At 44.3% G+C, this 23,778-nt stretch overlaps 1 long non-coding RNA gene across 1 annotated transcript in view; it reads right to left on the bottom strand.

Moving 5' to 3' along the window:
- LOC113011925 (uncharacterized) overlaps nucleotides 1-23,778 on the bottom strand; it is a 44,566-nt gene that overhangs the window by 3,472 nt on the left and 17,316 nt on the right. The gene's annotated exons all lie outside the window — the stretch shown is intronic.

Here is a 23,778-nt window from a genome sequence, read left to right as displayed (position 1 = left end):
TACTGACACTGGCTTTTAGTTCGAGCTGGGCCTCCACCTGTCAGAGAAGCGCCCTCTCTCCGCTTCACTCTGACTCTCATGTTAGAGTGACGCTGGGAATAAATTGGACTGGAGCATGCCTGCTTGGCTCTTTATTGATTCAGGCACTTTGATTGAGCGGGGATCTAATCAATTCTTCAGTGGTAGTGAGACGCCAGAGTAAAATTATTCTTAGGCAAACCCTTCAAACGACTTGTCATTAATTTGCCTCTTTACTGGCACTTGTTTGCTGGGAACGAGATGCGTTTTGGGCTTTCTCCGTCTATTAGCGGGGTTGCGCTCCTGGGATTTTCATGGGCTGCTAAGCTTGGGGCGGGAGGGAAAGAGAGAATGTGTGTGTGTTTGTGTTTTGTGCACAAATCTGTTTACGCATATGTGAACTAGAGGTGATTGGGCACACTATGCTTGCTCATCCTTACAGAGTGACTTATTAGTGCTAATTGGGAAGGACAGTTCAAACAAGCACAGAGGAGTGGTTGTCACACAAGCGTGACAAGAGTGTAGAGAGGCAGGCAGTGCTGGGTGCTCTTCTCAGCTTCAGCCCTCCCTTTTCCCAAAGCCAGCCCCCCCTGCCACCGCCCCCAATGCCCCCAGTCATCCCTGGCCCCCGGCCTGGCCACGAAGAGTGGACACAGAGTGGGCTCTTTGTCCGCACACAGCCATTAGCAGTCAGCGGACTTCAGAAATGTGAGCAGGACAAGGCAGTGGACAGAGGCGCAGACAGAAACACGGCTGTCTGAGACACTTAGGAAGTCAACAGCTGACGGAAGGGCCACACAAAGGAGGAGCTGCTGAAGCATGGGGAGCGTGATCAGCATAGAATATAGACCTCCCTCCCTTCACCCGTGGACTTTGTGCCAAGCAAGTGCACACACACTACATGCAACCACATTACGCGCATAAACATGTCTGATCTGCTTGTGAGGAAGGCACACACACACACACACACACGCAGACAGAACTGCGCACAGACGTGACTGTGATACATCAGCGCCTCCATTAGCTGGTGCAGAAGATGCGCTGACATCACATGATAAGAAAGGCATTCTCTTTGCCCTGAACCCTCTAGCTAATGATGAATCAACTGGTGGTGCATCGACATTAAGACCTCTTCCTGGAAAATGCTCCATACTGTTATTTAGCGCTTTTTTTTTTTTTTTTGCTGAAAGATGCTAATTCCAATGATTATTTAGTACCATAATAGCTGCAATTATATTCTGCACAAACTGATATAAGGTATAAGCACCAATTAGTAACTGGTCATTATCTTAAGCATTTGGTTCAGGGAGAGTGAAGTAATAGGCAACCATTCAGTAACCCTTGCTCAGAAAAATGGCTGCATAGTGCCTCAGTAATTAGTGGAGCTTGTTTTGCCTTTAGTCTTGAAAGTGGGTTGTATTTCCAGTAACCTGCATTACTGCTTATTGCTCGCAGTCATATTTTGCGATTATAGAGACAGGCATGCTATTAATGGGTAGCATGAGGACAGTGCCACATTTAATTATTCTCTCTTTGGTCATGGCAAGAGGGCACTTTCAATAAAAAAAACAACATTTTTCTAGCTTTTTTAAATTTTACTTTTTCAAAAATGAACACATGTGCAATGAAACCAACCAAACATTTTTTTTAAACCATCAACACACAAAAGTGTCAAATAAGCCAAATTGTTATGCAAACGTGGTGGTGCCCAGAGGAAAAAAGGGGGATTTCATGACAAATAATAATGGAAAATTCAGCACTATGTGAAAAAAAGCACTGTATGTAATGGTGATGGCCTGAGCTCTGTGCAGTGTGTGTGTATGCTCTCTCAAAGCTATGGCAGCGAGGATCACAAGAGCAGTATCAAAGCACTTGGTCACCATGCGAAATGTCTTCTCGCAGCAGGAGGTTGTGGGATTGTTGTCGGCATTCCAACTCTCTTTGAATGTCAGCCTCACTAACAGGGCAGTTGGCCTACATGGCACTGCTGACAACATAGCTACACTTTCAACTTTTATTCTTTAATTTTTTTCCCCATTTTTCTTTTTTGTTGTTGCTGTGCCTGGCACAGCGCCTCTCAGTGGCAAAGAAGATGACAGATGCGAGAAATGCTCTGACGCACTTTTACTTCATCCCCACGTGTATGCGAACATGTGTTAAGGTGAGTGTCGGGTCAGCGTGCATTATTTAAAGCGGCGTATGCCATGAAACTTTTTGTTCACGGTGACACGCACAGGACTTGTGGAACATGGAGCCCAACATGCTGCTGAGCATCGGGGACAGCTGAGCACAGCAGCTTTGGACATAAATCTAGGCCACCCCAACAAACTGCTCCGCTTAATAGATGTTTAACTAAACCCCCTCATTTGAAACAGTTTGACCCCAGTTCGCTAAAACACAATGCGAGAACTCCCCGAGGATTAGGCCCTGACCTCACCGGGAATGGAGGGAATGGCCCACACTGGTTATAAAGGAGGCTGCCATTGTCCTGTCCAGGCATGGGGGAGGACAGTGTGAGGGAGATACATGCCAGTGGGTGGAGATAGCCTTGTTGTAACGACATCTTGATGGAGCATCTTTCCCACCCACCAGAGCAGCACCAGCTCTGTATGTATTTTAATGAGGCTTTGTGTCTGCCCACATATAGCCCCTCTACTGACAGGGAACGTGTTAGCAACATGCTCACCCTTTGTCACGACACCCAATCATATAATCGACTGGCTGGCTAGATTTATTCTCTTGACACTGTGTGTGTGTCCATATGTGCAGGGAGGTAAATAGTACGTGACCTTTTGCAGACAGTGCACGGCATAGTTGGCATGGGCTGTAAAGCTGCTGGGGCGAACTACAAAACCCATGGAGCTTTTGTGAGCTCCCTGTATGTGTGCGCGCAGGCATGGCGGAGCTTAAATAAAAAACTTCAAACTTTAACAAATCCACAGTTTACAAGGGTCACCGCGATGACAAAAGTACTTTGCAAAATGCTTGTCGTGAAGATGAATTTGCCTTTCATATTGCAGGATCAAAATAATAATTTTTACTTTTGAAGCACTGTCTTTTCATACCAAAGTGCCTCTATTGAGGAAACGGTGAATGTGGGGTAATTTTATTTTCTTAAGCGGGGATATGGCAGGGCTGGGGAATCCAATTGTGTGCCAGGATGCAATTCACATTTTATTTTCTTAGTTACTGACCTTGATCGAGGGAACTGCAGGGTCAGAGCCTCTCCAGTCTCTATTGTGGGCTCAAATAGAATGTTAATGAATTGGCGCACTGAATATTAAAACGCAGACCCGCTTTCAGCACCCAGTCAGACTGCTGCGGCATGTTGAGTGCTTTGGCGGCTAGACATGCAGTCTGCCTTGCTTTGCTCAGAGTCTGCTGCTGACTGGAGAAAAGGTGGGTGGGAATACCGAGGCTGATTCTTTTCTTTCCCCCCCAGCCCGGTCTCACCGATCGGCAGAGGGAGGGAGAAGGTATGCGTGTGTGATTTGTTGGTATGGATAGCCCACAACTGGGTGCTCTGTGGCCCTTAAGATTTTTCTTGCAGAGGACAATGGCTGATTTAGGGTGCACCCTGGTCCTTCTCACCGGCCCCGGAAGTGCTTCATTTTGTTCACGGGACAGCTGCACAGCTCTGTTCATCTTCCCTCGCCTTCTGATTGGCCTGGCATGCTTGACAAGGGCACGAGTCCTGATTGTTTCACAGAGAACCTGGCATGCTCTCATTTGGGAGGATTGTTTATTGGGGGGGAAAGGCAGCACAAAATCAACAAAGAGAGCCAGGAGCCAACAGTGGCTCTGAGAACATCCAGGGACAGTCTTCAAAGGAAACGAGCATCTATACAGCAGCTCCAAGCCACCGTGAAATATTACAAATGGCGACAGAATACTCATCTCTCTAGTGCCACCTTTCCAGTCAAGTATTAACCCCCGCTAAGCAGGAAGGAGCCACATGACATCAGCGGCCAACGAAGCACAGATCACAAGCAGAAGAGTATAAATATTAATTATTACATAAGCAGCCACCATGTTGGAGCTTTGCAGTTTGCTGTCCATGTTGATTTTTATGGTTCATCAGTTGAGGACATTTATCAATATATCCATCCCAAAATGTTCCGCGCGATGACGACGGGGTAATTTAAAATCAAAGGCACACCAAACGGACTCACTGACACGTGCTGAGATTTGAATAAATCTAATTATTCGTTTGCGGCTGCAGTTACAACTGCGTTTATTTACTCAGCCTATTAAAACGAAGCAGCATATTTAATGTCACCTAACTGAAAAGTTGAGCTGAGTTTTGGTATCTAAATGGAAAAAAAGAGGTTATCCTTTTTGAGTTCAGCTGAATAGAACAGATCCCAGAATTCATTTAGCCATGCCTATTTCTCTTTCACGGCCCTGCGCTGAGTCCCTCTATACAAGGATGAGTGAGTTGTGGCCTCGCGCTAGCCTCCATCTCCCTGAAAGAGGAAAGGGAGAAAAGGCAGCAAGTAAACAAAAACGCATCTTGGAGTTGCTTTTCCTTGCCTCTCCATCCTACTCATTTTGAAGCAGCTGTGCAAAGAATGTCAAAAATTCAGAGTGTCCTCTTTTTATATACCTTTCTGTCAAGTATTTCTTTTTTCCCTCAGGTTCAGATGGAAACCAATGTCTGATGACACATCTGAGGTACTCTAAAACGACCCGGAGAGAAAGGGAGAGCAAGAGAAGTTGAAGAAAACCCCTCGGGTGTGTATTCGAGCTCGTCTGCGGGTTTCAGTCGGTGCACGTGCCCAGCCGGGCGTGAGTGTGTGCGTGCGTGCGCGCCACGCGCCATCTGAAGATGGTGCAGATGTCCACGCTGTGGCTCTGCTCTCGCACACTGTTCAACATGCCTCAAAAAGAAGGGATTTTCCCTCTTTGTTTCAAATTTCACAGGCTGTCCAAATGGGCACAGGCGTGTTTCCAAAATAAATAAATAAGTGGATGTATCAGTGGCCAACATCTGCAGATTATGATTAGCATTTGGAAATTGCGTCCTTGAATGAGATTTGGATGTCGACTGTCAGTCTTCCTTTATGAGTGCGACTCCTATTCTGGGGAACTAGAGGGTACCGCTTTGTCCTTAAATTGGCTACAATTTGGAGGGAGAAAGAAATCCTCTTCTCTCTCTTCCCCTCTGCCCGTTATGATGTGCCGTCTGAACAAGAAAGAGACACTATTAATTGTGTTGAATATGAATAGCTGTATTTGGTTAAACAGTTTCAAAGGAAATTGGCCCAAAGGAACTTCTTTTCCTCTTCTTCCCCCTACTGTCTGTCCCTGCTTTTTCTTCTCTCTTTATCAAGATTTTTTCTTCCCTCTCTAATTTTACACTGAGCGAGCTGGCTGCTTTAGTGCGGCTGCATTATCTTATGTATTCAGCTTTCAGCTCCTCTCCCTCTCCCGATGAAGCGAGGCTTAATTGGGCTCTGGCTTTAAAGTCTGTAGAGCTCTCCACTTGCTCATAGAAACACATTCAGGGGCTGCTCATTCACTTCGAGTATGTGTTAGATGTACAAATATTATTTACTTTTATACTCCAAATCAAAAGGCGCACACTTCCTGCCTCTCTACACACAGTCCGTGCAGGAGAATTCACAGTTCAATTCACTTCAGGGTATTTTCCCCCTTCTTGGTGAGCCGCGCTACTAGAATGTGCTGCTGCTTCACAACAAAAGTATTATTTAAAAGGACTGTTTCATTACAGTGTAATGGCATTGTTGATAAGAACAGCGCTTTTAAAAGACAATAATTATTACACTGCCTTGCGGTGCTTGGCAAAGAAAATGGAGAAGCTTCCGCATTTTCAATAACCGGAAAAAAACCATTAACCAGAAAAAAAATGTAACAAAAAAGAAACTGTACCTGCCGACATCTGTTTACTGCAACAGATGCAAAAATGTGCTTTTTACTGCCACCCAAAATTTCCTTTCAAATCTGAATAAATTCCTAAAACAATCCAAAAATATTAATTGAGAAATCCAGTGAGCAACAGACTAAATTATTCCTAAATGACTATACAGTAAAAAAAACAAACAAAAAAACCCCCCACACAAGTAAATAAAAACGGACACAGGTGGCAAAAGTGGAAAATCAAGGCTTCGCCTCTTGGAAATCAGGCAAAGAGAATAGCTTTGTACAGCCACTCCTGCATTCCTCACACCTAAACAACCTCAGCAATTAGCTGCACCATTAGAGCCTGGAGAAGGGGAAAGGAGCTGTTAAGAGAGACATGCTGGAAAGAGGAGGAGAGAGAGAGAAACTTGGCGGTTCTTGTTCTACAGTGAGCCGCGGCGCTGTTACGTGAAGTGTGGCGGTGCCGCGCAGCGTCGATGCCGAGGCCTTTTCGGGCGGGAGCTGATGAACTGCAGATGAACAATTTCACACTTCCCTTAGACCTGAGCTTACATACAAACTCCTCCTCATTAGTTTTTGTCACTTGCTCGTGTGCCAGGCACAGGAATAAATGAGACCACTATCAGCTGCCGCCTTGATAAGCTGCCTTATCTCATTAGGTTCCACATCAAAGTTAATCAGAGATGGGAATAGTAATTGGCCGACTAGACAATGCCACAGATCATGGGGCTTTTGTAGTGTATGTCATCTCCAAAACATCAGCAGGCTGGGGCTGGAAGATAGGGTGCATCTGCTGGAGAGAGAAGGAAAGAGGAGTGCGTGCAGGGGGTGCGGGGTGGGAGCGAGAGCTGGGAGTGAGTGTGCATGATGAGGAGCAGGGGGTGGGAGAGACTGCGAGAGAGAGAGGGGATGAGAGGGGAAAGGAGTAATGGCAGAGGCATAACAAGCAAGCTGCTCAGAATTAATGAGCTTACTCAATAAGAAAAGAATAACCAATCAGTGTGTGTTGGGCAAATATAATTTGGGAATAATTGCTTGATTGCTTTTCTATAGTAGGCTGATTTGACCACACACAAGAACTGAGAATTAAGATGTCAAGACAAGAATTAATTTGGCAAGCGAGGGCACACAAATGTTCCTCTCGCTCCCCACTCAGGCGGCTTGGAAGGCAGCAGAGCCGCGAGTTGGAGCGCACTAATGATGAAAACACAGTGGTAGATTGCGTATTCATTTCCCTGTCTCTATTTTACATAAAGAGAGCCATGGCTAATGCCACAGATGTTGGGATATCATACAAAAAAAAAAAAAAACTGTGCGTATGCTAACACATTTAATTGGCATTTTTGCATATTCCACTCCATTGTTGATAGCTAGTTGCAGCTGATTGTTCAGTTTGTGTCCTCACTGATTTCAGTGGTTTTTTTTGGAGGGGTAACTGTCTGTGGATAGTAATTGGTGTATTTTGATGCTTCCCATCCCCAAACAGTGCTTATTTCTGAAGTCTTCTCTCCTCTCTCGATCGCCAATTCATGAAGGCTTAGAGTGAGTCTTTCATTACTCGCTACCTGCTTTGAGAAATCAGTGTCAACCTCACTCACACACACTTGTGTAAGAGGCAATGAGGAAATGTTTTTGTCCTCTAACAAAGTGCCGGTGGTCAGAGTAACACATTAGAGAATAACCGACAGGACTGCGGTTAGGAGAAGAGCAAAATAACACCCACCCTAGGACCCTAATGGCCAGCTGCACCCTGCTAATGATACGCACGCGTGCACGTGTGCACAAGCACACACACACACAAGCACCGAAGCTCTGTTTCCATTACAGGCTGCTGTATACCGTCTCCCAATGTACACATGGCAGGAGTATATTAATAGTAATCACGAGGCATGATGCAGGATAGAATACAATATTAGTGCCACATTTGGAATGGATTCAGCCCAGCCCCATTCAATTTAGATTTGAATAAGAAATGTATCCCAACCTGACCACATGCATATGAATCGCCACATATATTTGCTCCCACATGTGTCTGGTACTTAGTTCCAATTAGGCTGAAAACACTGCTGCTGTGACGGAGGCTGCTCACACCGTCTCAGTTATCACTTCTCTGCAGGTTCAGCAGCTAAGGCTATTCATTTTCAAATGTGTGTGTGTGTGTGTGAGGGTGTCAGGGAGTGTATGTCCGTGTGCTTGTGTGCATTGACATTATTTGAGCAGTGAGGTAAGTAAAGGGAATAAATAAGCAGGCAGAGGTCCTGTCATGATGATGTTATTGCCGCCCTGGGTTTGCCTGCGGCATTATGAGGACAGGCACGCTGCCATATCCCTCACTGTCACATGCACACACACTTCCACACACACAGATGCCTGCGTGCTGGGGATCTAGGGCACATGCTCTAGGTAAATTTGCTTTGATCCGCATTGCACCTAATTGAGTCACAGGCAACGTCTCTATTCCCACATCAAGGAATTTGAAAATGTTAGATTATTTCGCATGGGGATTAAACCTAATTTTCGTGTGTTACGCATTAACCTATTAGGCTGGTTCATCTGCATTGCTAATGCCCTGGTGCAGACAGCTGTCACTACCCTGGAAAAAAAAACATGATCGTGCAATCCTTGAATGAGTGATCCCTGCGATGATTAGTGGCAGTGAACTTCGCTGAGCCCAAGCGATAAGGCTGCAAAATTCCCAAGTTGCCAATAGCTCCGAAAATTATCAGACTGTAGGCAAAGGAGAAATTGTGCCTTCCGGCTCAGGGGCTTCAATCCAGGGTTTGCCCAGATTGACATTATTTAAAGCTATGGAAATGGGCTCTGGCTATCTGGAGGATTGCTAAAATAAGAAATTTTCCGGCAACATTTATGAATACGCTGACAGGAGAGGATAGGGACATAAAAAAAAAAAAAAAAAAAAAAAAAAAAATATATATATATATATATATATATATATATATATATATATATATATATAAATGCTGTGCACATTCTCGAAAAAGCAATTTTAGGGTAATTTCATGATTTTATGATCTAATCTTGGTAAATAAATAAACAGATATATGTGGAGCAAAAACCCATATGGCTGTAATATTCTTAAAGGACCTCCGCAATCTCTACTGAGAAGCTACTTTAGCAGGAATCACTGTGTACTCTACGTGTAGACCAAGTGCATTGTTTTCTAACCTGATGCAGCAGAAATGGAAACAAAATCCCTTCAATCGCCTCCTGTTGTTTAGCCCGAGACATACTGGCAATGCAACATCTGCGCAATACATGGAAAATGCATTATATATTTGTTGGTTAGTAAAACAATTCAGTGTTTTTGTAGATTCAGCTTTAGTGACTGCTGTGATGATACAAAATAGTGGACCTCCATCGTGGACAAGCAGAATGACTGCTGGCACATCAGCTCTCTTCAACATGCACAAGCACTAGTGAATTGCCGTTTTGCATAGCTTAACACAATTGCGCACACCGATCGAGAAAAGCCATTTTTGTGCAGGAGAATATGTTGTATGCGTCTGTATGCACGAGCGCAACACCTCAGTCTTCGAGTGTGCACGTGTCTGCGGGTGGATAAATGTTATCATCACCTGTGAAAATGCGCGCTGGGTGTGGGGTGGAACTCTGCCCCTGAGTGCCAATTCAAATGAACACAAACATCAATCGCTGGCCAGCCCCTCATGTTTCCAACCTTGCTGGGTGACACTGCCACGCATATGCTCCACCCACGATGCATCTGTGGCGTTTTAATGACAAGCAGATTATTAATCCTGTCTGCCTGTTTACCGGGTTTTTATTTATTTAATTACCTGTTTTCACTTTTGCTTAAGCGCTATGCAAATTGAGGCATATGCATGTGTGTGTATGTGTGAGTCTCAGGGCTGTGTGAATGCAGTACTGGACACTTCAGCTTGGCTAATGGATACAACTTCATTGGATATGGTCATTATCACGGATGCTCAAGAGTGATGTGACCTCACATTATCACAATAGATCCCGTACTGTTCTCATCCACTGTCTAATTATGTATGGGTGCTGGGCGCAGTCCACTGTACTCACAATATCCATCTTGCCAAGGCTGAATAGATTTTATCTGTTTTTGTACGCTTAGTACATTTTTCTTCCTTTAGATGTAAAATCAGCCCAAATACTGTAGCTCATTGTAACAGGTACAATGTAAAAACAAAGAGAGTCTAGTCAGGAGAAACGGTGGTGCGGAGCTAACTCTGCATACTGCCCATTGGTAACCCGGCGGCTGCAGCCTGAATGTGGGGAGTCGTGGAGCACAAAGGCTAATCAATGTCAGGGTGGAAGCGGAGAATCCCTTGGCCCACCCTATTTGACTTAACTGCTCCGTTTGTGCTCCTACTGATCCTGTGGTCTTTGTGTACATTGTAATGAGTGCTGACATAATCCTGCGGATTTTCCTGGAGGCCAAACCTTTGCCACCCCCATCGGGCCTGGGGTTTCTCCTCCGATCAGGAGGGCTGCCAGAGGGGGGAAAGACAGAACCACAATGCCCCCCGACCCCCATGAGATACTTACATTTAGGGATGGTTTGAAGCTCTCTGTGACTGAGCTAGTAACCCATTTTAATCCTATTAACACTAGCCAACAAAAGCTAAATCTGCTGCAGGACAGGCAAGGCTGGGGCATGGAGGCTGGGCTGTGGATTGAAAATGGGGGCTGAGGGAGATATTGTGGGAGTATAAAAATTGTGCAGTAAAGGGAATAAAAAGATGCTGAACTGAAAAGCTTGCCCTTAAGGGCGCTTCTTTTTTTCATAGGTAAAGAGATGCGAAAATAGGGAACAAAGAACAAGGAGAAGAACATAAGGAAATGACACAGAACCTTGTGAACAAAAAGACCCTTTGTGCCAAATCGGCCTCAAAGAGGTGGGCCACCAATAACTGCTGGCAAATGTACACAAGGTTAACGCATTCAGCAAACATCCATCTTGAAGCTTGAAGGACATGTTTCTGACAGACCGGGATAATAAATGTACAGCAAAGCGCCAAGCAGGAAGTTGAGGCCGGTGTCTTGTGGCTGCTGGTACCTCGAGGTCGAGAAACAAAGACCAGGGAGCTCTCAATGCACTTTTGTTTTGGGTGCATAGTGGGGCAAAGAGGCCAAGCATGCTGGTGGTCCTTGCCCTAGCACCAACAGACAGGGAAGGGTTTTACACAACTAGTGTGGCAGCTTAAAACTCCCCATTGTAAGAAACAAGAGGGGAGTGACAGGACCCATACAGACAGAAAGTGTTCTTTTTAGCCAAACAGGGCAGGATATGACTCTTTAAGGGGCAACAGGGTGAATGAACAATAACTTCCATGGAGAATGAAACCCAGTGCAAGCGACACTGACACTGCCATTACTCTCTAGGTGTCGTCAGCTCTGTGCTTTATGCCTGGACATACTGTATTCCCTCGCCTCTTGCCCTTCTCTCTCCCAATCCACAGCTCCTTCTCCTGCCTCTGCGTCGCTCATAACCATATCAATTTGTATTAATAGTGGCTTCATCCAGCAGTAAAAGCTATATATATGATTATAATTGTCACTGTGGGGCCTAAGTGACGAGGTGCGATATGCCATTACAGCTGCGCGGGGTAGTCTTTGACATGGGTCATTACAGACAGAAGCCTTAACCAGAGATGCGACAGGCCATGAACCAAAACTCTAGGGGAACAGCGGGCACCCGTGTTCATGGCTCCAACATCATTATTTAGACACATCAACACAGAAAACCCTTTCCCAGCGGAGTATCTCCAGTGTGTCCTGGGAAGTGTGCATAATGAGTGAAGTGAGACATGGGATTGGCTGCGTGGTTGAGACAGACAGTGAGCTCCTGTGAACCTCTTGTGAGGTCTGCCCTTCACACTTCCCAGGGCAAAGTCCTTTAAAGTATTCTAAGATCCTTCTCTGAGAAGGACCGTGCTTGTATACATTTATGTATGGGTCTGACCTTTCCTATAACGAGTTCACATCATAACCACTGACCTAAAATCAATTCAACAAAATGTTCTCAGCAAAATGAACCACAACTGAAAAAAGGAAGTGTGGAAAAGAAATGAGGGGCGAGAGAATCGCACAGTGAGAAACCACATCAGAGGGTGACTAATGCTGTTCACGCGTAAAGTACCGTTTTACAACATGTTAGCTGGCAGCTAATTGAATAACAGCTTACCAGCGATCTTTGATATTGAAAATAGTTTTTTATAAAGATCCTCAAAGTAAAAATAGGACAGCAACCTCTCTGCGACTTGGAAAAATCTGTGGTTGTCCGACGAATGCATTGAACTTTTCGACATTTGGCAGGTAGCTATGACGCAGAGATTGAACATGCAACACACTGAACACGCAGCGATCAGCATAGTCAGTTTGACACTGAGTTACATTTAACTTAAATTAACTTGAAGTGATTTTGTTGGCCACCTTACGTAGTGTTAAAACTACACTTAAGCGTAAAAAAGGCTCCTCAGCGATGAACCAGTGAACCAACTTAGCAAAGAACCCATTTTAAATGGTGTCTTTAGGTTCTGTCGCAAAAACATTCTTTAGCTGAGTCTATGACAATGAGATAACACAGGTTGACATACACAACATAGTATTTTTACATCAACACCTCACCCTGATGTGTAACAGCTACTTAAAAAAATCTGAAAAAACTGGACAAATAACCTACATTCAATTTTATTTATATTACAATTATAATTCACACCAACAACAAAGAAAAAAAACTGTTACAGCAGATGAACAGGCCCTTCAGCTGATTCATCTACTGTTCACTGAAGCTTCATCAGAGATGGTCGCAGTGGAAGGACGGCTATCAAGAAGATGTTCTTAAGGAAAGAAAACAGGCAGAAAATTCTGCGGTATGCCAAAGTACACAAGAACAGTGGCCACAGGCATGCTCATGGTCAGGAGGACAGGTGGCAGGTACAACAGTGAGTGTATTCAGCCACCTGTAAAACACAGTGGAGGTTCTGGGTAGTTTTCATAGTTGCATTTCAACATCGCTGGCTGAAATGCAGCCCTATTTCAACACCCCATTGGTGGTCTTGTCGAAATTGATGTGCAAAGTTCTGAGCGGATTCGGTTCACCGTGCAGTTCCATCAGGAAAGCATCTGATTGGCAGCGGCTTCATTTGACAGCACGACAATGATCCCAAACGCACTGCCAATGCAGTAAAAGCATACCTGGATAGAAAAACACAATGAAGCAGTCATGGATTGGTCTCCAGAGTCTGGACCTTAACATTAATGAAGCAGTGTGGGATCATCTAAAGGAACCAAGATTCAAAGAAGAGTTTTGAATATAATTGAAGAAGCCTGGAGAAAACTGCCCAAGATTTCATTCTGTGATGAAGAATAAAGGCGGTGATACCAAATATTGTCTTACAAGGTTGTTAGAATTGTACAAATTGTCTGTTAGCCCACTGTCTTTTCATATATGTCAGCACGTGTTTCAATAAATGGCTGGACCCATACTTTCTGAAGACTTATGCACACCACTGTACAGAAGAACATCTTCAACACTGGTTGAGCTCTGCTCTTGCAAAATCAACCCTGCAAAGCAGTTTGCAGAATTTGACATTTCTCTACACAAACTCTTTTTTTTGACGAGCATCTCTGTCGGAGTTGAATTAGACTAAACAAGAGTTATATTTTTACTCTCAACTCTAACCCTGAAAAGCTAGCATTTTAGATTTGACTGTGCATCAGAAATAAAAACAAACAGTCAAATATTTTACATGCTGAAATAAATAACACATTTTGAAAACTAGGATTCAATAATTGAGATGCTGACTGGGATGAAATATTTGATCTTTACCATGAAACGCTGAAATAGCTTTCTCTTTGGCTCCGAATAAAACTCCACAAATCACTACATACGTTCAAAAATATTTATCAATCAAAGTTGGAGACTTTTAACACATCCGCATTGTTATATGTATAATAATCTCAGTAAGCAAAAATGTGGTTGAAATCGAATGTGTGCGTTCGCGCCTGTTTGTGAGGTGGAGAATAAATACCTGCTGTGGCACAGTGTGAATACCTTGACATCCTTGCGCGCCCTGTTCACAATAGAAGGAACCAACCTGCCAGTTCAGACTGCAAATTCAACCAGGCAAAGCGGGCTTGGAGGAATTGCATGGCTGTATTGGATATGGCCTCCTGGCTACAGGTATATGATAAGCACTTATCTATTTGCACTAACTGAGCACGTGCATTCAGAGGCTTCCTTCGCTTCTGCTCGAGCGTGTCTTCCTTGTACACCAATGCACACGCGCACAAACGCGGTGCAAATGTTTACGTCGCAGAAATAATATCTCCATACAATGGAAAGAAAAGCAGCAAAATAAGTAGACGCCCACCCTGCTCCTCACCCGGGTTCATCCTTCTCATAATTAGCTCTCTTGTGCCGTTGTGTGCCGCACACAGCCGCCACAAAACAAGTGCTTCACGGGAGGAGGTATTTATCAACATTTCCATTTACTGTGTACTAAAAGGACATAAGCAGCACATTCTCCTCAGTTCATGGACAAACTCTTTTAATTCAGCGAGGAAGCGAGCGAGTTTTCAGCACACGCAGCTAGACAAGCATATCGCAAATAGTGCCAGGCAGGCAGATAGGGGCTCATAACAAGTGATCATCAGTAATTTTCAAAAGTACTGAGTTCCGCCGCGAACGTCGCTCAGCGGGTCAGAAAGTGTACTTGACAGGAAATATGCATACTGAGTGGATCCTACTCCCCTGCTTTTCATTTGCATTGTGTATTGATTTTTTTGGTCCCATTTAATACAATATTATGTGTGGGTCTACGGCGGCTTTTAGGTGTCTCTGGAGTGGACCGGTTCCATTGGAGGCTTAATGATAATTGCAGCTGGTAGAGGCAAGCTCAGGCAGATTTCATTGCAGGGCCATCAGAGCCCTCTCGCCCACCTCTGCTTCCATTCCCATACCCTCTCCTTATGTTCCACGCACGCACACAAACCGACACGCGCGCGCAAATTCGCACGGGAAACGTTGCAGGACGAAGGAATTCATCAAGGGAGAGAAAGCACATGTTGATGACTTTTGTTTAAAGCAATCAGTCCCATTGTTATCATTAAAGACTGGCCATTTACAGTTTGAGGGAGGTGCTCAAAACCCTTTAGCTTGCTTCTGTTTTTCTACTGATAATCTTTTCTAGCGACAGCCTACTACGCATACGCTGATATTATTAGAGAGCCGTCAGCTGCTGCAGTGCAAATCACCTCTCTCCTCCTCCCAAGAGACCCTGATTAATGTCATTATTGTTATACAATCGGTCACAACGTGGCTTCCTTTGAGAAAAATAAAGTCAAATATGTAACTCCCTAATAACACGATACTTATCGCCGCGCTGGCTTATAAAACTGTTAAACCATGACACCAAAACACACAAATCATATTAAGATCCCGGTCACGCTCCCCAGCTCTCTCTTTTCACACACCCACACCGAGGTTAGAGATTATTAAACTGTCACAGACAGTGGGAGTGATAAGCGGCTATTTGGTCTACAAATTAGGCATAATTAAGGAGACATGTTGCCAAACAGCAATGCAGATATCTTCATCTGGCCCAAATATGACAGGACCCTATGCCTGGATTTACAGAGACGAACGAAGCTGGGGAAGAAGTCCCGTGGCAGGGAGCAGATAGCGATGTCTGCACGCGTTAAGTCTTTCAGCCGTTCTGTGTCTCTGTGGCTTAAAGGAAGCCGATCCAAAGTTGTATATCCAGGGAGGAGCCCGGCGGAGTCGATGACGGCCTTCTTTTTTTTTAAGGGCTTAATGCTCATCCCTTGTTTATATCTACAGGCACCAACAGACATGCACAAACATTAATGAGATTAAGAGGAAGCGCTGTGCAATATTTATTAGGCTCGACAAACACTTCTGGGCTTTAGTGTGCTGGGAACGGGGCTCTCTCCAGGGGCTTCCGCTGGCACAGGCTGCCCAGGCAGGAGAGGCAGATGTCGCCAATTGCCAAGAGGATCTGCCTGCCTGCCGCCCTCAAGATTGCTGCTCCACTTCTCCACGCAACTTTAAAATACACTTGCATGTGTGTATGTGTGCGTTTGCATCTCCGCCTGCACCCGATAAATTCCCTCCCTCCTTCCGCCTCTCTAATTTTTATTTTCTCTGTGACCGCTCTTATAACTTAAAAATGCTAATGTGTGGATTGTTGTGATCATTGATGAGGACCTCTTTGTATTGTGTGTTAACCTCCATTAGGCAGGATTACAGGGACAGAGGCACACACTGGCATTTGGTCAGTGTCACTGTGACAGCACTTGCTGCTGGAATGCCCGACTGTCACAGTCGGCTTTATCGCTGGGCTTTCTCTCCTCCGAGTGTGGACTAATAAGCCTAGAAATTACAATTGCCTCCCTGCTGAATCCCTGATAGGCGGAAATAATGATATCAGTGCCCTGCTAATCTTCTTGGCTTGCCGCTTGGCATCAGCCTATTGAGGCACCTGTCATACTTACGTCTGATGAGATGAATTTAATCTTTCTGTCCGTAATGACAATAGGGGGCATTTTAATGTTATGGATGATATTTGTCAGGGTTCTGTCTTAGTGCCTTTTTTCTTTCCCCAACCCTCCTCATTTTCTAGCACGTAGGCTATTGAGACATTCTGTCAAGGTATCAGGACACTTGGACATTAGCTAAACACATAGACTTTCTTAATTTTCTCATTTCATAAAGAAAAAAAAACAAGCTGCGATAGGGGTGCCGTTTTTGAATTTAAATAGATAACACGTAAAAGGTTTCTCAGAGTAATAGGATGTTAAAGTACTGGCTGGGCTAAGCAGATGTACCCACACTTCTGTCGAGAAAATATTTTATTTTCTTCCTTGTTAGCGTCTTCCACATCACTACCGGGTCATTCAGTGCTCAACAGTGTCCTTCAAATCATCATAATCCGAAGGACAATGTTCAGCATTCTCACAATAGCAATGCTTTTTAAAAAAAATACAAGGGATGCGTATCAATATGAAGGCATTTATGCTTCTTCTAGTTATTACTGATGTCCTCTTTGGACAAACAGGCAGTTTCTAAGAAGACTGCAATTTATTCTCTGCCTGTTGTTCACCGCCCAAAACCACAAAAACATTGTTGTGACACAGCGGGGTCACATGACAATGACCTGTTTGGTGCAAAAAGAACCTAAAAGCGAGAATTTAGCTAAGTGTTTTGGAGAGTCCAAGAGTGGAGATATTACTGACTCCATTTACAGATGAGTGCTTACATATAATGTGAGCTGCTTAACTATTCCTGCAACACCTGAAAAATGTCACCATTAGTTTTGCTTTCGCTCACCAATAGGAGATGATATACTTTCAGTTAAAGAGAAGGAGAATCACAGCGGTGGTGTCATCATAAAGGTCAAATGAAACTTTAATTATTTCTTAAATTTTAAATATCCATTCTCAATCATCTGTATAAAACTCTCAGAAGCAGAATGTGAGATTTGTTTCATCAGGTAATATTATTATCCATTAAGGCCAAAGGTTGACTACATTTTGCAGAAATGCTTTAAAAGATCCAGCCGCTTTACAACCGAGCTAAAAAGTAAACTCTTGAACCAAAGTAGGAAGAAATTCGTGTAGTAACATTACAGGTAAAATTTCCTCTTCAAAAAGACACGTAGCCTGTTTCATGGTGCGATTACAACAATCTGAGGTGTTGTTATTGTGTTGAAGCCAATAGATTTCAGTCTTTTTGTTGACTCGGTGTAAAACCAAAGAACGAGCGGTGAGACACAACACCACGTGTCTGGTATGAAAGCACCACCTGCCTCATGTGACGCAAAGACATGCCACAGATTTGTGCTGTTATGAGATAATTGCAGAAGTATGTGCTGTATTTGTAGTGCAGCGACAAAGGTAATGCCTTTTGTTTACCTTTAAAAGAACGGCTACATTGCTCATTCTGCTGAACCAACAGTGAATACTAAAGCATGCGGCATCTTAGGAATGTATTAAAGTAACACCTCTAAAAGCAAAGTTGCACATGGCCACAAAGGATCTCTGTGCACTGATCCTGAATGTGCTTCACTGTGTTCAGCTAATGCAGGCAAATATTTGGCACCCCCCCCTCCCCAAGAATCACACGCGCACACACATCTCAAGCTGCAGGAGGATCGATTGTCGTCATAGAAACTCTGTCATTAGATAAATGACTGCTTCCCCGAGCTGTCAGATTAACTTTGACAGAACAATCAACACTATGTTATTTATGCCTGGCTGACAAAGAATCGTTTTGGCTTGGCGAGAACCGAACAATCCCACTGTGTCCCTAGTTGTCCTATTCACTAAAGTACGCCACGACAAGGGTTGAGTTATGGAACATTGGACTTCCTTTACTGCCTGTTTATAGGCCAAGATTTGAATCACTCTCCTATGTAGTGGAAATAAACCCTTGGTTATTCACTGGCAACTTGTTGAAATGTACTTCCTGTCAAGCTGACAGTTGATGTTTGAAATTAGGCAAAAAGAAAAAACATATGCTATCCCAGGCACAAAATAACAACAACCGATAACTTTTGTCAATCCTATGCTGCCAAGTATCAGCAGGAAAAACACAGCAGACATATATTAATATAAAGCATATATACAGAAGATGTTTGAAGAACAGCGGGGCGACGATAATTATCATTACGACTTGACGTGCCTGGCATCAACAACATTTGTTCCGGCAAGTTAGGGCGCAGGATTATGTTTTCCCGTGGATGCCTTTCATATGTTAACTGTGATCGAGAAATACAAAAGATGCAGAGTTTGCAGCAGTAATCACGGCCAAATGTTCACTAACTTTAAACCAGCGAGCGTACACAAATCCGTGCGCGTGGGAAGAGAATATCAATGCGCCGTCAGCTTTGTTTCCATTCTCGGTGTTTTTCCAAACCGTTTGCCTCCTCGCTTTATGCTCTAATTTTAAATCTGTTTGGCTTTTGTGGAGGAGTATTGTTCTTTCCTGCACTGTGCTGTTAATGAGTATGGTTAAGAACATCATTATATTTTAAGTATCATTTGGGTGTTCACAGTGGGTGATCTCGACAATAATCTGTTTTCTTGTTTCATATCCAGAGTGACAGCAGTGGGTGCCTCTTTAATACCCAGAAAATCATTAGCGCTGAGAATCTTTGGTATGCTGGAGAGAGAGGGAGGGAGGGAGAGAGAGGGAGAAATTGTAATGAAGACGTATTAACTACGGGTAATTTGGTTGTTCTTCAGCTCGAGTTTCCCTTCGCTCTGCTAGTTGGTTTTATTTGCATTGATGTCTCCTCAGAAGTAGTTTGCTTCTTGAACAAAGGGGCTGGCGTATGTTAAGTGCTTTTGAAATCACAAGCGTTCCAGCCACGAGGGCCGGGCCTGATGAAAGGGTGTGAAATACAATGTGAAAATCGATTTCGCTATCTTCTCATTTGGCCTTGCCAAAGCACAATTTTATGTCAAAGCAGCAAGCACGGGGCTGCCATGCGCGCATGTGTACATGCAATGAAGCACTGAGGAAAGGGCAGGCTGGCTTTAAGCGTGATAAACTCCCGGCGCCGAGCTGCGAACAAAAACGCATTAAGGCTGTTTAGATTTGACATAAAGGCTTGACAATTGCAACAAAAAATAATAATAGAGCGTGGTGGCATGAAAGCATGCGACTGCACCGTCAGCTTGAAGGCCACCACAGCAAAACACTGAGCCACTTATAGGATACAAAGGTCAAATACTTGATTTTCATTTCCTCAACAACAGATACAATCGCAATACAGTGACACAAATGTGAATGCTGTCATTCATAAAGGAAGATGGGTGGAAAAGGGGGCAAATCGCAGGAAGTAGGGGGTGCTTACATAGTGTATGCACATCATTATGCTCCTCACAATCAGTCAGAGCTGAGCCAGGCTAGCATCATCAATTTCTTTCCATTTCCAGAAAAACTGCTTTTTGTTTTTCCGAATAGCTACGTTGTTGCCATGACTCGGGTCATCCATCCTTTCGACTATCCATCCGTTTCCCCGCGTACGTGTCTGCTGAATGTAAATGACAGCTCAATGTCTACGCTGTCACAAAGGGCCACAGAAAGCCGAGGCGACGGAACAACAGTGTAAGAGCTCCACTGTGCAGAACTGGCAGTACCATCTGTGGGCTTGGGTAAACAGGAAGCGCACACAATGAAATTATAAGGCTTTCCCTCCCTCTCTCTCTCTCTCTCTCTCCTCGCTTTTGTGATTAATGGCAGTGATATCTGTCAAGCCGTTTCACCATATTCAACACGGCCACAGCAGTCTGCAGCTGTATTTTTTCCAGCGCAGACAACACGAAAGCAGAAAGTAGCAAGAGACCAGCTCGGTCGAAATACAGGATTAATCGCTCCTGCCTATTCTGGCACCCAATAATGAGACCGTTTGACATGAGCCAAAACAAGTGATACGACACACATCGCGTTTCTCCGAGCTTTGCCCTGCGAGATGAAGACTCTTATTGGTTGGGTGGGATCAGCGAGACTCCAGGTCAGGCAATGAGCTAGGGGAGTCAATTAAAGGAGCTCCATCTTAATAGGGCTGTGATGTGGAGCCATAACAGTGTTATCTTGGCTCTCGCTTGAGGTGGCCAGATCTCTTTTGTGACACGAGCCAAGTAAATAAATAGCCAAATGAGGCCGCACAAAAGCATCGGCAATATCCCAGGGCACCTATTATGCAAGGGGCAGGGGAAAATTATGCCCACAACAAATTGCTAATGATGAGCCAGTGATGTCTTGTTAAGCGACATTGTTTTCCCTCAGATCCCTTTGTGTCTGTGCCGTGTTCTCGGTTTAACGAGACACGCGGAAAAGCAGCCTTTCTTCTCTCTCCCTCTTCTCTCTTTCCTTCTTCTTCCCCCTCTTCGTCTCTCCTTTGCAGTTAACTTGTGTCTGCGTCTCTGTTTTTCCATCCCCTCACATCCGCTGCCACTCAGAGGGCCTGATTTGGCGCATGAGAACATGCTAGAGTGGGCCTGCTCAGCAGGGAAGGGCCTTTTGATGCAGACCCCCCTGGGATCCATCCACTGAACCAGCAGTACGTATCACAGATGTGACAGCTTTCATCTAACAGTTAACTTTTCCTAATTAAAGTCCCAAGTCTAATTACACACTAGCCTATCTGATATTTCTGAGATGGTCATAGCAGTTCTGGGGGTAGAGCCCATCAAAGATCCAAGCGTTGATGATTGGGAGGGTGGGTGTGTTTTTTGGAAGAAAATGGAGCCTTGCTTGCTTCCCTGTGTGGGCTGTGTGCTCACCTGGGTGTGGGGGGCCACGAGTGCCAAATGGCAAGGCCTCATCTCATTTGCAAAGACGCTGCCCCTGAATGTCGATGTGCAATTATGAATCGGGCAGGAAAAAACTGCTAAAAGAAAAAAAAATTCCATAATTAGCAAGGCAACTCCAAGCACAAGCGATGGAAATTAGTCCTGCTGTAATAAATTATCCTGTGCATATATTACATGCGACGGGCACCCTCGGGGCCTCCTATTAGCCATTTTGGCTGTACACTTCTGTGTGTTTGAATAAAGCAGTCACTTCTCTGTTATGGGCCCAATAACAGACATTTCTCCTCAAAACCTCATTTTTTTTACAACTCATCCCCACGGTGTCAGCTGGGTGTGGTCTCTTTGTCTCCATAATACAACATGGGCTGTTGCATTCTCTGCACAGCCTCCCAGCCTTCATGGAGCCGTAATCATTGGATATTTTGTGTTCTATTTTACATTGATTAGAGTTACCCATTTCTCCCTAGCCATTTTCTCCAGCTCTGATAAACAAATGTGAAATTAGAACCAGTTGAGATGAGCTGGGAGGAAATTTGCATCAAAATAATACAGTGTGCAGCTAACAATCCAAAATCAGATAGCAGCAACAAAAGCTGGCAAATTGCAAATTAAAAGGCATGATGTAAATGGTATTTTGTCATTAAGCTGCAGCAGCCATTTTGAGGGCGGGAAAATCGTCGACGGTGGTGGCGAGGCGAGGGGGGGAGGAGGCTCGCGCTGCTGGTTGTGATGAGTCTTATCCAGAGCGATTATTCATACTTGTCCTTCTGCTTGAATTAAAGCAAGAGTGCTGGAGCCAGTTAAAGCCAAATACTTGAATGGCTAGTGAACTCTCACCTTCACGCGCATCCATTTAGCTCACAAATGAAAGCCAAGTACAGTCAGTGGAAAGCCATAATGGGTCTTTCTTCTTGCAGAGTGTGGCCATTACATACTAATTTCTTCTGGAGGCTCTTCAGGAATTTAAACACTTGGCTGGAGCTGCCGAGTCTTGTGCTGAGACGAGCCGACCCAACAATGCCAGCACACAAGGTGTTTGTGCCGGTCGCGCTCGTGCCGACTGACCACGATTGTGCTAAACTGGAGGGCTACAGCTTGTTGTTGTATTCAGATAAGGGACTGCATCTCTGTGCAGTGGAGTCTTTTTTTATGAAATGCCTTTGATTGCTTTTTACTTTTGCTATTCTGAATCTGTGTTTATGCAAAAAAATAAAATCTCTCACACACGTCAGGTAGCAAAAATGAGATCTGTGCTTTAGAGATTTTCACAGGTGTCACTTCATTTAATCTTAGTGCTTTTAACAAAGCGATTACACTATTTGAACTTTAAAAAACAACAACAACAGAACATAAAGAGAAATTACTAATCCAATCAGCTGAGACGGTGTCTACGCTCAATATATCGGCGACACTGACGCCGGCCCGTTAGCCGGTGCACATTATGGAAAACTGACCATAACCTTTTGTGCGAGTTGCTGTGGTCCTAGCCATCCATTAGCATTATCAACTAGCCCACATTGTTGATGAGTGGTATTTTTGCGCCAGATTACCCACTGCACATCAGTAGCACCCAGGAGGCAGTGATTTAATTATGCAATTAGTGTGGTGGATGATTAAATGGCTTAATTAATAGAGGCAGATTGGGAATTTGGCTAGAGTTGACAATATTTAGCTAGCTCACTAGTTTGTGTGGATCTTTCAATAATTAGTCTTTAGCTCTTTTGTTTAGTGTAATGTACTGGTGTATGATGAGAGCGATGATGCTCAGACAGCCACTGAAAGACTTCAATGCCCGACAACAGCCGCATTCATTTGGCTAATATCAGTTTTAAGTGACATTCTTTTCAACGTGGCTTTCCACAACAATGGCTAATATTACTGTAAGAGACGTGTTAACTAGCTAATAACTCTACTCAGTGAATCAATAAATATAATTATCTGTCGCCGCACCAAATGTTTCTTGCTCTGCCTTACATGTAGGCTCAGCTGTTCCTGGGAAAGAGTCGGATTTCACACTTCATGCCTGCTTTGGAGTCATTAGATTCCTGTGTTCCCAGGTTTCCTCCTGTGGTTTGAGACTGGATCTTCAGACAGGATTTTTCTCCAGTCTGAGCTTTTCTTGTATTTACTGGATTAGTTCAGCTCTGAGCTCTCTAACACAGCGTAGTGTACACTTGTCCGTCTGATTGACGGCCCGCGGGGACTGAGGCAGCCAGTTATTTACTGCTCGTTTGTTTGCTCTCGCGCTGAGATATACGGCGATACCAGATTGTGAGGTAAAGTCAGTGGTGAGTTACACGGGCCTTTGTCAATCACAAATAGTTGTGGCAAAGGCACAATCATTGGAGCATGTCGTCTCCTGAGTCGAGCAGTGCTTGCTGTGAGTGCATATTGTTTGCAGCACTTGACACTGGAGCGTAGGCTGAGAGAAGCCGCTCACTGGCGCTCAGAAGCGTGACGTCGTCTTCCGTGTGGAGGAAGACGACCCCGCCGTCGAAGATGCTACTCAACATAATTACTGCCAGC

Source organism: Astatotilapia calliptera, chromosome 19 (assembly GCF_964374335.1).
Source record: "Astatotilapia calliptera chromosome 19, fAstCal68.1, whole genome shotgun sequence".
Taxonomy (NCBI): Eukaryota; Metazoa; Chordata; class Actinopteri; order Cichliformes; family Cichlidae; genus Astatotilapia; species Astatotilapia calliptera.
This window is presented reverse-complemented; position numbering and strand designations above follow the sequence as displayed.